Source organism: Manis javanica, chromosome 13, assembly GCF_040802235.1.
Source record: "Manis javanica isolate MJ-LG chromosome 13, MJ_LKY, whole genome shotgun sequence".
Lineage (NCBI taxonomy): Eukaryota > Metazoa > Chordata > Mammalia > Pholidota > Manidae > Manis > Manis javanica.
Genome location: NC_133168.1, coordinates 88,812,296 through 88,828,241, shown reverse-complemented (window position 1 = coordinate 88,828,241; position 15,946 = coordinate 88,812,296). Strand labels below are relative to the sequence as shown.

Here is a 15,946-nt window from a genome sequence, read left to right as displayed (position 1 = left end):
AACATCCTATGTTAACCCAGTTTCTCATTCCTAGAATAGGTACTACTTGTTTAAGATATATTATTCTTTTAAAGTAGAAATGAATGCACTTGATTTAATCTTTTATTTTGTGTTTACATTCATGCATATGATGAGCCTGAAGATGTTTTTGTGTGTTATAGTTGGCACTTTTGTTTCAGTCCTTAATAGACATCTAAGATATGCTCATGTTGAGCACCAACCATAAGCAGCGAGGCAACGTGGAAGGCAGTGGAAAGACAATGGTGAAGAAAACCGTTCATGACCTGTGTCCCACAAATAAACATAAAATTGCCAACATGAGAGGCACATCAGGGAATTGTGCAGGATGCTCTACGAGTGAGTCCCACACATGGTGTCCGTGCTGATCCCCACACTCCATTCAACATCTCCCTGGCCCCTCAAATCCCTTCCATTTCCAAGCTTACTACCCATGGAGCAACTGTGAATTCTGTTCTCTCAGCCCAAATGCTTGCCAATTCCCAACCTCTCCTGATAAAGAATTACCTACCCTTCCTCTCACAGCTCCATAATTCATATTTAGGAGAAGCACTTTCCATGCGCTTCCCTGTACCGACGTGGTCCTCAATAATATTTTTCTTTAATTACTTGCATTCTTTATACATTAATAATGCTGACCATTTTCTATCATGGAGCTTATAAACATTTCTTTCCTCTCAATTTTGCCATTGATTTCTAAAGAATATTTAATTTGAAGAGGCTTTGAATATTTTTAATTGTCAATCAATCACTTACATGCACTTAGGTGTGGTTTTTTTTGTTCAAAATACAAAGTTTGTTCTGAATTTTGGTGGTGGTAGGTGTTCATAAAAGTGAGATTGCAACCGAAAGTAGTTTTTCCCTTTTAAAGGCTCATAAAATATATTCATGGTAGATTTGTATAAGGCCACCACTGTTGCTTTCTTGGCAAAACTCAAGGTAGAATATTTTCAGGAGAAGATTTCAGTTGCAGGCTCTGAAATGACAGCTTTCTTCTGCTTTCTCTGTGGTTCCCCTCTGAAGGTCAGCTGATACATTTTACCTTGAATTTTTAAAATTAATGTATCATTGATATATAAGCTTATGAGGATTTCATATGGGCAACATTGCGACTTCAACTTTCACCCATATTACCAAGTCTCCCCGCCCCCCACCACATTGCAGTCACTGTCCCTCAGTGTAGTAAGATGCTGTAGAGTCCTTACTTGTCTTCATGCTCTACTGCCTTCCCTGTGACTGACGTATATTGTGTCTGCACATTATAATATCCCTTAGTCCCCTTCTCCCTACCACTCCATCCACCCTTTCCAACCCTTTCCTTTGGTAACCACTAGTCCTTTCTTGGAGTCTGTGAGTCTGCTGCTGTTTAGTTACTTCAGTTTTGCTTTGTTGTTATACTCCACAAATGAGTAAAATCATTTGGTATTTGTCTTTCTCCACCTGGTTTATTTCACTGAGCATGATACCCTCTAGCTCCATGCATGTTGTTGGAAATGGTAGGATTTGTTTTCTTCTTACGGGTGAAAAATATTCCAGTGTATATATGTACCACCTCTTCTTTATCCATTCATCTACTGATGGACACTTAGGTTACTTCCATATCCTGGCTATTGTAAATAGTGCTGCGATAAGTATAGGGGTGCATATGTCTTTTTGAATCAGGAATCTTGTGTTCTTTGGGTAAATTCCTAGAGTTGAATTAGTGAGTCAAATGTCATTTCTATGTTTAGTTTTTCAGGAACCTCTACATTGCTTTCCACATTGGTTGAACTAATTTATATTCCCACCAGCAGTATTGGAGGGTTTCCCTTTCTCTGCATCCTTTCTAGCATTTATTGTTTCTTGTCTTCTGGATGTTGGCCATCCTTACTGGTGTGAGATGATACCTCACTGTGGTTTTAATTTTCATTTCGCTGATAATTAGTGATGTGGCGTATGTTTTCATGTGCCTGTTGACCATCTGTATTTCTTCTTTGGGGAAGTGTTCAGATCCTTTGCCCATTTTTTAATCGGGCTTTTTGTTTTTTGGGTGTTGAGGCCTGTGAACTCTTTTGTATTTTGGATGTTAACCCACTGTCAGAAAATACATTTATGAATATATTCTCCACTACTGTAGGATGCCTTTTTGTTCTGCTGATGGTGTCCTTTGCTTTACAGAAGCTTTTTAGCTTGATGTGGTCTCATTTGTTCATTTTTACTTTTGTTTCCCTCGTGTGAGGTGATGCATTCAGGAAAAAGTTACTGATGTTTATATTCAGGAGATTTTTGCCTATGTTGTCTTCTAAGAGTTTAATGTTTTCACGACTTACATTCAGGTGTTTGATCCATTTCGGATTTACTTTTGTGTATGTGGTTAGACAGTGATCCAGTTTAATTCTTTAACATGTAGCTGCCCAGTTTTCCAACACCAGTTGTTGAAGAGGCTGTCATTTCACTATTGTATACCCATGGTTCCTTTATTGTGTATTAACTGGCCATATATGTGTGCGTTTATATCTAGACTTCGTATTCTGTTCCATTGATCTGTAGCTCTCTTCTTGTGCCAGTACCCAATTGTCTTGATTACTGTGGCTTTGTAGTAGAGATTGAAGTTGGGGAGTGTAATTCCCCCAGCTTTATTCTTCCTTCTCATCATTGCCTTTGGCTACTTGGGGGTCATTTGTGGTTCCATGTGAATTTTAGAACTATTTGCTCTAGTTCGTTGAAGAGTGCTGTTGTTATTATGATAGGGATTGCATTGAATTTGTAGATTGCTTTAGACAGGTTGGCCACTTTGACAATATGAGGTCTTCGTACCCATGACCACGGGATGTATTTTCATGTATTGGTGGCTTCTTTAATTTCTCTCATGAGTGTCTTGTAGTTTTCATAATAGAGGTCTTTCACCTCCTTGGTTCGGTTTATTCCTAGGTATTTGATCCTTTTTTATGCAATTGTAACTGGAGGTTTTTTCCTTGTTTCTCTTTCTTCTAGTTGATCGTTAGTATATAGGAATGAAATAGATTTGTGTGCATTAATTTTGTATACTGCAACCTTGCTTAACTCCGTTATTATTTCTAGTAGTTTTTGAGTGGATTTTTTAGGGTTTCTTATGTACAGTATCATGTCGTCTGCAAAGAGCGATGGTTCAACTTCTTCCTTACCAGTCTGGATGCATTTTATTTCTTTGTGTTGTCTGAATGCTGGGGCCAGGACCTCCAGAGCTATGTTGAGTAAAAGTGGTGAGAGTGGGCACACTTGCCTTGTTGCAAGTCTTAGAGGAAAAGTTTTCAGCTTTTTTATCTTAAGTCTGATGTTGGCTGTGGTTTGTCATATATGACCTTCATAATGTTGAGGTACTTGCCCTCTATATCTAATTTGTGGACAGTTTTTATTATGAGTGGATGTGTAATTTTGTCAAATGCATTTTTTCAGCATTTATGGAGATGATCATGTGGTTTTTGCCCCTTTTTAAAAATGTGGTGTATGATGTTGGTGGGTTTTCAAAAATTGTACCATCCTTGCATCCCTGGAATAAATTTCACTTGAGAATGATGGATGATCATTTTGATGTACGTTTGAATTTGGTTTGCTAATATTTTGTTGAGTATTTTTGCATCTATGTTCATCAGGGATATTGGTCTGTATTTTTTGTGGTGTCTTTGCCTGGTTATGGTATTAGAGTGATGGTGGCTTGATAGAATGGGTTTGGAAGTACGGACCCTTTTTCTACTTTTTGGGAAACTTTAAGGAGGATGGTATTAGGGCTTCTCTAAATGTTTGGTAAAATTCAGTGGTGAAGGCATCTGGACTGGAAGTTTTTTTCTTTGATAGTTTTTTGATTACCAATTCAATTTCACTGCTGGTAATTGATCTGTTCAAATTTACTGTTTCTTCCTCGGTCAGTCTTGGAAGGTTGTATTTTTCAAGAATGTTGGTCATTTCTTCTAGGTTATTGAATTTGTTAGCATATTATTTTTCATAGTATTCTCTAATAATTCTTTGTCTTTCAATGGTGTCTGTAGGGATTTTTCCTTTCTCATTTCTGATTCTGTTTATGCATGTAGACTCTCTTTTTTCTTGATCAGTCTGGCTAGGGCTTTATCTGTTTTGTTTATTTTCCTGAAGAACTAGCTCCTGGTTTTATTGATTCATTGTGTTGTTTTGTTCTCAATTTTATTTATTTCTGCTCTGATCTTTATTATGTCCCTCCTTCACTTGACTTTGGGCATCATTTGTTCTTCTTTTTCTAGTTTCATTAATTGTGAGTTTAGACTGTTCATATGGGATTGTTCTTCTTTCCTGATGTAGGCCTCTATTGCAATATACTTTTGTCTTAGAACTGTCTTCACTGAATCCCACAGGTCTTGGTGTGCTGAGTTGTTTTGGTTTCTCTCCATATGTTGCTTGATCTCTGTTTTTATTTGGGCATTGGTCCATTGGCTATTTGGCAGCATGTTTTTATGCCTCATACTTCGCACTTTTCAGTGATGTGTTCTCTTTTCCCCAGATGTAGGCAGTCTGTTCTGCAGTCATCATGTCCTCTTTTGAGAGTAGTTGTATTTGCTGTATTTTCGTGCTATATGTGTTTTTGGAGGAGGATTCTCCCTCACTTCTCACACCACCATCTTTTCCCTCCTCCGCTGTGCTGGCTTTTAATACAATGCATCTCCACTGAAGAGTGTGTACTCATGAGCACACACAGCTTTTATTATATTTTAATGGTTGTGTGCCTTTGTGTCTTCCTCTTATCTATGTAGTACACATGCTTCTCCCTCTTGGAAGAATCCACCTGGAAGGTGGTATTGAGGTAGAAAGCTGTAGGGACCTTCACTGGCTAGGAATACTGCATGGTGTTCAGAAGGGGTAATAGACTTGTGTGCATACCGGTCAGAATTCCATGTTTAATGGCTGCCCTAGTTTAAGGGGAATATCAATGAATGACAGGTATGCAAGACTGATTTATGGTGATATTAAGAACAGGAGCTCACATTTATGAAGTATCCACTTAATGTCACAGGAACAACATTACAACAATGACATACATCATCTCATTCTATTCACTCATCAGTCTTACAATGTAGGGAATATTTTGTCCTCCCACTGTGGAGGGGGAGGTTTCTGCAGCTAAGACAGATGAAATAACTTGGTCAAGGTGTCATGGAGATTGACATGGTGGAGCAGAGTTCTCTCCTGGATGTCTGACTCTATATCGCATTCTCTAAATGACACCTCAGTACTGTATTTTGTGACGGCCTTCTATCAAAAATAATTGTCATAAGATGAATACCTTATAATCAATAATGGATATCCATTATTGAGATAGTACTCTACACAAAGGTATTTGAATCCTCACAGAGAGGTAAAGCAGTAATCACAGTTTTAAAGAGAATAACTGAAGGTCTTGAGAGTTATATGTCACATAATTGGGAGCATTAGGTCATAGAATCAAGATGGTTTGAGAATCCACATATACTAATGCATAGAGAACAACCTGAATGAAGTTACAGGTATAAAAAAGATAGGATGTTAGGTGTCTTAATTACTTTTGGAAAGGTCATATCATAGCAGAAGTTTATTTATGTCCACAGATTCAAAGAGAATTAAGACCACTGAGTTCTAGATAAGAGACTTCTGCTAAATTTTAAGTAAGCTAAGTATTTACTTCTAAAATGGACCTACCATTTGCCTGAGTGAATCACTGGAACTTGCACCAATAGAGGGTGGAGAATGTCCATGTGCAGGTGGTATCCTAGACGGACGGCTGGCCCAGGTGCTCACGGGCTGTTCACTGAACCTTGTCGTGGACTCCTTTCCCAGCCGACATCCCACCTCCATGGAAGCAGGAAACAGCACAGAATTATCCCAGTTCCTCCTCCTGGGCCTCGCAGAGGATCCGGAACTGCAGCTTGTCCTCTTTGGCCTTTTCCTGTCCATGTACATGGTCACCGTGCTTGGGAACCTGCTCATCATCCTGCCGTCGGCTCCGACCCCCACCTTCCCACCCCCATGTACTTCTTCCTGTCCCACCTGTCCTTTGTGGACATCTGCTTCACTTCCACCACCGTCCCCAAGACACTGGTGAACATCCAGACACAGAGCAAGGACATATCCTACGTAGGCTGCCTCACTCAGGTGTGTTTGTGATTTTTGCCGGGCTGGACAACTTCCTCCTGACCGTGATGGCCTATGACCGATACGTGGCCATCCTCCACTCCCTGCACTACACGGCTGTCATGAACCTCCGGTTCTGTGGGCTCCTGGTCCTTGTGTGTTGGTTCACTGTTTCCAGGGTCTCCCTGGTTCATATAATACTGATGGTGCGGCTGACCTTCTGTGTAGGCACTGAAGTCCCGTACCACTTCTGTGAGCTGGCTCAGGTTCTCAAGGCGGCCTGCTCTGACGCCCTCATCAATGACATTGTCTTGTACGTGGCCACGGCTTGCTATTTGTGCTTCCTCTCACTGGAGTCCTGTTCTCTTACTCTCAGATCGTCTCCTCTATAGTGAGGATGGCCTCGACTGAGGGCAGGTATAAAGCATTTTCCACCTGTGGGTCTCACCTGTCTGTGGTCTCCTTGTTCTGTGGGACAGGCCTGGGGGTCTACGTCAACGCTGCTGTGACCCATTCTCCCCAGAGGAGCTCGATTGCCTTAGTGATGTACACGGTGGTCACCCTCATGCTGATCCCCTTCATCCACAGCTTGCGGAACAGGGACGTGATGGGGGCCCTGTGAAGTCTTCTCAGCGGAACAGCCTCTTGTGTGTAGTGGGTCTTGACTTCAGAAGTGTGCATTTTGAGCCCAAATGCAAATGTCACAAATTTCAATATCCTAGTTATTTTCCTCTCCTGACAGACGTGCTCCATTTCTTCCATTCCCACTTCCCCTATGGCTTTGCCTTTATTTGTTTTTATATTAGCTATCCTCACTCACTCCCTCTGGCATTTCTTCCTGTTCTTCCATGTTTGTTTGCCATAAACCTCTCTCCTTGGTCACCTTACAGCCATTCTTCAGACTCCCCGCATTACATGGCAAGCACTTCTATCAAGTGCTGACATGGTTTCCCCAAATATCTTTCCCCACGTATTCATGTTAGATCCCTTAATTTGGTGGTGTATTTTCCTGGAAGAAATGGAATGAAAAGTAGTCATAACCAAAGAATTTATAGTACCGATATGTTTCTTGTTGCCCTAATGTATGGTTTTATGTCATCCTTACAACATTGCTTTGAGATATTCTTTGCTCTTAGCCCCATTTTTCAGAGAAGAGATTGAGACTGGAATGGATTCTAACCTGGGATCCTGACACAATCCTTACTTTGCTTTCTATAATTCATAAAACTGTGATGTGGTTTTCAATTTTAAGTGTAGGAATGTAGATTTGGAAGCCAGTTTGTTCAGGTGTGTGTAAGTAACAAATTGCATAGGATCACCAATTTCCTCTGCTTTGCTTTCTGTTCTCCCTGTTCCCTCCAGTTTTCCTTCCTTCCTTTCCTCTCTATTGTTTTATTAGACATCTTTTTCCCATCGTTGCAATTTTAATATGTGCTCCAAGATCCTAAAACATTTAATAATGAATATGATGAAATAAGATTTATTCTCTCTGTGTTTTATTTTGGGGGATGGGTACTCTCTGGATGTGCCGTCAGTACTGGTAGTTATACACTTGTGGAGTGTATTCGGAAGTTAGCTCGCTTTTGAGGAAATTTATTGATAGTCCATAATGACAGATAGATTATTAGAAGCTCAGCATTTCTTCCATATTCCATGGGGTCATTTCTCTGTCTCCATTACATCCCAGCCTACCAATGGTCAGCACCAGCTGTCACTTACTTTTTCCAGTGCATGATTTGCAGGGATTTGGAAGGAGGAGAAATGGGGAATGAGTGTTTAGTGGGTAGAGTTTCAAAATGAGAAAATGAAACAGCTCTAGAGGTGGATGGTCTTGAAGTTTGGGCAACAGTGTGAATGAGCTTAATGCTACATAAGTAGACCTGTTCACTTGAACATGGTTAAAATGGTAAATGTAGCAGTATGTATACTTAGCCACAACAAAAAGTGGTCGTAGCACTAAATAACGGAGAAAGATTGTGAGATTTCCTTCAGACAGTGTTTTCTATATCTTTATAAGATATTATACCACAATGATTTTTTTAGATAAAACGTTATCTCTATGCTGTCCTTACCATGATTTGTAAACCACGAAAATATTGACATTTTGTCTATGTAATCCTATTTCATGAGGGACAGTCTTGTATAAATATATTTTGAGTACAATGAATTTTGGGATATCTTTTAAACCTAGCTTGAAACTTAGAGCTTCAAAATTTCCACAAGTACCCATTCCCACATATATAACTAGACATTGAGTTTTTAAACCAACTCATGAAACTGCAGAAATGTTTTTAAGATCACAGTAAATAGCATATCATTCTGGCCAAAGCATTCCATCACTCAGCTTGAAAGAAAGCAACAGGGCAGGAAATGTATGAATGTAATGGAAATGGTAAAAATTATAATTATCATAATGATATTTTTATTTTACATGGGTGGGATCAATTCATGAGTCTGAGAAATTTGAATCATTCGTCCATTCATCAACAGGCATGAAGCCACAATGGATGGGAACTGTATGGCTATGAGCAATGCAATAAAGACTTCAGTGAACAGTCATGTCTTAAGACACCGAGGAGCACTGAAAATGGTGAGAACACTTATAAGGATAATAACTGAGGATAAAATTTCCTTTCTCTGAAGAAGAATACCTCTATTGAAAAGAACTTTACTGTCTTAAACCAGTAGGGAAAATATGACAGCCTGACTCCAAATATTGTATACTGGGAAAGTAGCACTCAAGAGAAACACTTTGAAAGCACTGGCGGTGGGAATGCCTTTGATAATGAATTTTACTGTCAGAAGCAAATGAGAACTCACCTTGGAGAAAATCTCTGTGAAGAAGGGAGTGTGGGAGAGCTTGTATCCACTCCACAAGCCTTGCTTTGCATCTACAAACTCACACTGCTAAGAAATGTAACAAATGCAAAGAATGCGGAAATATTTTCTGATATTCTACATACCTGAAAGTTCACATGCATATCTGTACTGAAGAGAAACCTTATGAATGTAAGGAATGTGGGAAAACCTTCACGGTTTCCTCAAGCCTAATTAATAATATAAGAATTCATATTGGAGAGAAACCCTATAAATGTAAGTAGTGTGAGAAAGCCTTCACTTCTTCTTCTCTTCTTAGTTCTCACATAATAAATTACACTGGAAAGAGGCCCTTTGGATGGAAGGAATGTGGAAAAGCCTTTAGAACTGCTTCATGTCTTAATAAGCATGTACAAATTCACACCGGAATAAAACGCTACAAATGTAAGGAATGTGGGAAAGGCTTTATGTATTCTTTTCCCCTTAACATTCACATGTGAAACCACAGTGAAGGAAAATCTTATAAATGCAATGAATGTGGGAAAGCCTTCACCTGGCACTCAAACTTTACTAAAAATAAACTAATTCACAGTGGACAGAAACCACATGAATATACAGTGTGTGAAAAATCTTTAACTGTTTCCTCAAGCAAAACACAACATATAAGAATTCACAGTGGAGGCAAAGTCAAAAATGTAATCAGTGTGGGAAAGCCTTCACTTTTCCTCAATACTAAGTAAACATGTAGGAATTCATAGTGGAGAGAAACCATATAAATGTGAGGAATGTGGGAAAGCCTTCACTCAGGGCTGAGGCCTTTCAAGACATGTAAAAACTCACAGAGAATAATCCAGATTGTACACAGTGTGTGAAAGTCTTCAGTTATACCAATTCATTTTAGATACATGAAAATATGACCCTGTAGTTAAACCCTGTAAAAGTTAAGAGTCTGAGATAGCTTTCAATTCTCCAAGCTCCTGTTAGTGTGGTGAAAAAGCACCCTGGAGAGAAGTCCTGGCAATGTAAGGAATGTGGTAAAAATCTAAGTTATACCCATTCACTTTGAAACCTGCAAGGACTGCACTGGAGAGATGGTGTATAAATGTAAGAAGTGTGGGAAATCCATCAGTCTCACAGCGCAGAGTGCTAGGTCATAGGGAAGCCGTTCCAGTCAGAAATATGGGAAGCCCTTTACTATTTCATTAGTGAAATAAATTCCATAAATGTGGAGATCTATAGAACAAAACTCCGCTGATGTAATATGGGGCAAAACAGTACTTGTAGTTACCTCACGGTGAAAGAAAAGTTTATGAATGTAAGATGTGTGACAGAACCATCTTTATTTTCTATTTGGTTGTTCTTCATCCTCAAACATTGTGTGATTCTTAGTTAGAGAAACCGAATTTAGTAAATATGGGCAATGATACCAAATATAAATCCCAGGACATTCTGAGAAAGGCATAGCATTCTGGGTGGCCCTGTAGGTGCATTTTTAATATTTGTCATTGTGTCCTGAACTTCCCGAGATATAATGTGTCTTTTCCCAGATATCCAGGCCAGACCAGTCTAGTGGCTACACTTTGCAGGTTACTACCTGGCCAAAGTGGATCAACAGGATTCACACTTCATCCTCTTGTAGCCACCTGTGTTCTCTTGATGGATTGATGTGGGCATACATTTTGAAGACATTGATCACTTCACTGTGCACAGCACTCACTGAATTCATTTACAGAGAGGTGTACCAAAGTGTGGGATATCCATATATAAATTTTGTAAAATTACCTTGTACTTTTAACCTCAAAGCATGCATGATGAGGGAGAGAATAATACGAATGTTTATTTCACCCATCAACCCAACATCACTGCCTGACAAAACAGTTATATTTGTGTGGGTCAATCAACATGTGTTGCTGGTTATATGACTTGCTTCTGTATTTATCATTCCATCCATTGCTGTAAAACAGACTTGTGTGAATACAGCTGTTCCTGTAATCTACTATACTTGATAATCTACTGGCTGTTCCTGAGTGTGAACTGTAGGTGCAGACACATCAGCACAACTTCATTTCATCTCCAGTGGTGCAAGTTCACCAAGTTCTGATGCTCAGGGAGGCTTGGATTATGTCAGGTATGGCCATCAGTCCTGAAGCTGCTTGATGACACTTTCTTGAGATTTAATCAAACTAATGATAATCCAAATCAAGTTCACAATTAATCGTGTTCAGGAAGTATCTGTGCACTTTTGTGGAACAGACTTGTATGTGTGGAGTATGTCATGTGGCTACCTTTGGGTATGTATATTTTAGCCCACTGGTTACCCTCTAACTATTGGCAATGATTCCAGTGATCACATCTGTCTCAACCTTTGGTGTGTGTTGGGTCATAGACTGGCCTTAGATGGGATCCTTATTGTGTGAAATAAGACCTATGGTTCCTAGCAGAATTAGTCCCCAGTTGCCCGAGTCTGAGACCTGGTAGCATTTCAGGTCACAACTGTGGAATGGCCTCATTCTCCTGCTTGGATTCCTAGTGATAATGTCATCAATAAGTGCTGCCGAAGATAAATTAAGTTTATTTTATCCCAGCTTTTGTTGTTCAGTGACTGAAAATGTGGTATATTTATGTGAATATTCTCCAAAAGGCAACATGATATGTGACATTCAACACAGAAATTGAGAACTTTTAAGTGGAAAGAATACATTGATAAAAGATTGTGGATTTTGCTTATATGAAATGTCTAGAAAATGCAAAATCCATTTTACTTATGTGAAATGTCTATACAGAGACAGTAGATGTTTGGTTGCCTAGATATGAGAAGGAAATGGGTTTGAAAGCCACAGGCTGCATTTGAGGTAATGAACAGGTTATAAAATTGTGATGATTTATACAAGTCTATGAATATACTAGTCAACATTGAACCATATCAATTTAAATGTGCAAATTGTATGGTATGCAGATCGAATGCAATAAAGCTGTTCCAAGAAACAAGCAAAAGAGAAACTTATGATAGTGCCTACGTCATTTATAAGCATTACCAATTTAATGTGTAGCATACATCTAGAATATTAAGATTCACAAAGATTAACTATATTTTTACCACTAAATGTTGACATAAAAATAATCAAAGGGTGTGATGTGGACATAAGCAAATATATTACCCGACGGAACATAGACACTGACAGAGTTTTGTGTAAGAATTTACTGTTTAATAAAGGTGGAATTTCAAATGAATAGACCAAGAACAATTTATCAATAGTACAAATGTTTGCCTTTTTTTGGAAGAAAAAATATTGTATCCACTGTTCCATACCACATGACATAATACATTCAGTGAAGCTTAAAGATTTATGTGTCTTTAGATGTGTTAAATTAGGAATAGTATAATGAAATCTGTATGTAGATAAGTTTTTAAGAATCTTTTTTAGGCAAAGTTAGAAACCCAGACATTTGTTTAAAAAAGACACAGTGTTTTGACTACATAAGAATCTAGTATTTCGTACAGCAATGTATGAAATATTGACATATCAAAAGTTATTTGAATAGATGCATAAAATATACTTGAAAGTGCACAGGAACAATTTTTGATAAAAGTTGTAGGTAAATGAGGATTGTAAAAGATCTTTATTGACTCCACTACAGCCACTCACTGAAATCCACAGTAAACAAGATAAACTGAGAAAGTTTAAAACCATTCCTGAGTAAGTGAGCAATGCGTGCTATCAGTACTATTCCACAACAGTGTTGGAAGACCTGGACTGTATGGTGCTATCATAAAAATTAGGGGAAGTTCTGATTTGAAGAAGAAAAAATATATGCAGAAAATTTCATTACATTAAAAATGCAAGTCAGTAGAGATTAGCAAGTTGTCCAATATAAGTAAGGGAAAATAAAAGTGCTAAAGATGGGTTTGGCTGAATGGAGGAAATAGCCTATTTTATGAATGTGAGGTCTTATTATTATATGGGATAATCACTGTAAAGTTTCTAGGAGCAGGAAGCAAGTAGAAAAGCTTTTGATGAGCACCCCACCTCCAGCCTTGCCCCCTGAGCTGTGTTTGTACCTCCTTCCTCCCCATAGCCCTGCCCGAAGGACAAAGTTCTGAAGGAAATAACTCAATTTTATTGCATCATTTTCCGCCAGTTCATCATTTTATTGTACTTAAATATACATAGTAAAATCTATGATGCTAAACATGTTTAGGTGTATAGTTCTATTCACTTGGCATTAAGTACATTCACATTATTGTGCAGCCATCACCACCACCATTTCCAAAACATTTCATTTTTCTCAATTGAAATAGATCCCTTTTAAACAATCAGTCCCCATTCCTCCCTTTTTCCAGCTCCTGCTAATCATGCATTTAGAAAAGTGAGTCTCAGATTAAAGAACACATTTCTAAAGTGTTGTGAAGAAGTGAAAAGGAAAATACAACTTATCACAGAATTTATGGGATCAGCTAAGCGGAAAGTTATATCACCAAATGTATATATTAGAAGAGAACTAGATCACCTAAAGCTTCCAATTTAGGAAACTAGAAAGTAGGAAGGAAGAGTAATATAAACTCAAAGCAAGCAGAAGAAAAAATAGTACTAAAAATTAGAGGGGAAATCAATTAATTGAAAACAGAACAGAGAAAATCAACAAATCCAAAAACTGGTTCTGCATAAAAATTAATAAACTAGATAAACCTCTAGCCATCTCTCCCAAGAAAAACTGAGGGAAGACACAGATCCCTAGTATCAGAAATGAAATCGGGGCCATTCCTTCTGAGCCCCAACATTAAAAGTATAATTAGGGAATATTATGAGTACCACACTATGCTACAAATTTCATAGCTTAGATGAAATGGACAATTCTCTAAAAGATCCGATCAGCGAAAACTCACAGAAGAAGAGACAGATAATCTTAGTAAGTCATTATTTTCAAAGAAATTGAGTCGATGACATTCCAAAAAGAAAGCACCAGGACAGGACAGTTCCATTGGGAAATTCTACCAAATATGTAAGGATGAAACACCAATTCTCTGCAACCCCTGCCTGAAAACAGAAGCAGAGCAAACACTAGGTCACTCACATTATGACGCCAGCATTGCCCTAGTATCAAAACCAGACAAAAAGAGAAAAACTACAGACCGATATCTCTCATGAAAGTAGATGTAAAAATCCTCAAGAAAAAGTTCCGCAAATCAAATCCATGTATAAAAAGAAGCATATACCAGTGAAAATGGTGCACTCACTGTGTCACTGTGTGCCCTGCCCGGCCCTGGCCCTCACTGGACCAGTCAGACCAGAGGTGTCAGCACTGAATAAATAAGCTAAGCTGAAAAAAAGTGCTTGTTTAATTTATTCATTCCAGACATGCAAGGCTGGTTCAACATTAAAAAATTAATTCACGTAATCCATCAGATCAACAGGCTAAAGAAGAAAAATCTCATAATCATGTCAACAGATGCAGAAAAAGAAAAAAATGTTGACAAAATTTTACATCCCAGTGGTTACTAAAAACTCAGAAAATGAACAACCCAATTTCAAAATGGGATAAATATGGATAGACACCCCACCAAAGACGATAGTCAGATGGCAAATAAACATATGAAAAGATGCTCACCGTTTCCATCAGGGAGATACATATTAATAAAACATAGAGATGCACTTCTATTAGAATGACTAAAATGTAAAAATCTGACTCTCAAATGCTGGTAAGGATGTGGAGCAATAGGAATCTCATTGCTGGTGGGAATGTAAAATGGCACAGATACTTTTATAAGGGTTTGGCAGTTCCTTATAAGGCCCAACATCGCCGTACCATCTGGTCGTGCAGCAGTGATCTAAATGAGTCAAAAACTATGTCCACAGAAATACCTATACAGAAATATTTGTAGTAGATTTATTTAAAGCTCTCAGAAACTAGAAGCAATCAAATATCCTTCAAAGGTGAATTGACAAACAAACTGCTATGTCTGCAAACCGGGATATTATTTGGTAATGAAAAGAAAAGAAGCCATCAAGCCACAAAAAAAACTAGGGGGCGGAAAAAAAATAGGTCCCATCTGGTGCTGACCACTGTCAATCAGGCTGGTATGCAATGGAGACAGAAAAAGGATCCCGTGGAATGTGGCAGAAAGGCTGACATCTCCTTCTCCACCCTTCACTGCAGACTCAATCCTATCAATAATCTTTTCAAAAATGATCTAGATTCTGAATATATTCCATAAGTGTGTACCTACCATTCCTGGTGGCATCTCCGGAGAGTACCCTCCTCCAAATACAAGCCATGTGAGAGAACAAGTCTTATTCTATTGTGTTCATATATACATTTTAAGGACTTAGGGGAACATGGTAAATCTTCAATGATGGGAAATAAATGTCCAAAAACCAGGAAAGGAGAGAGGGAGGGAAGGAAGGAGGACAGAAAGAAGGCAAAGAGGGAAGTGGTATCTCAGCATTATCCTCTGCAATATGTTCCTCTGAATCACCTGAACAAATGCTTTCACATCTAGATCCGACCCTTCAAGTTGAAAATCAAATCACTGTTTTCATGAAAACTATGACAGCAAAGTTATGAGGATATCAGGTTTCAGGGTTAAAGTCCATCCCTATTCAATCTCTTTCTCTGAAAAATGAGGTGAATGAGAGAAAGCGTCGCAAAGAAATATGGTCAGGAATACATGAAGTTAAACACTGTTAACAGGAGCAGTCTTGATATGCACCTTAGTTATGCTGATTGTGTAATTTTCATTCCATCTTCCAGGAAAAAACCAACACGCAACCAAACTAAGGTGAAGAATATGAACATGTGAGGATAACTTATGGGGAAACCGTGTCAGCACTTGATACAAGTGCTTCATACCTAATGCTGGAAGTCTCAGGAATGGCTGTAAGAAAGCTAACCGGGGCTAGAGCTTTAGGGGCTGCAAAGAGGGTGAAGAGTCAACAATTATGGAGTTGTTGAGAAGAATGTAATATGAGAAATGGAAGTAGTGAGGAGCATCATTTAGGAAGGTAAAGATTTAGGATAT

General features: G+C 38.5%; 1 pseudogene; it reads left to right on the top strand.

The window, feature by feature from the left end:
• The first annotated feature begins 5,833 nt into the window (after positions 1 to 5,833).
• LOC140845874 (olfactory receptor 7D4-like) lies at positions 5,834 to 6,880 on the top strand (annotated as a pseudogene).
• Positions 6,881 to 15,946: the final 9,066 nt, after the last annotated feature.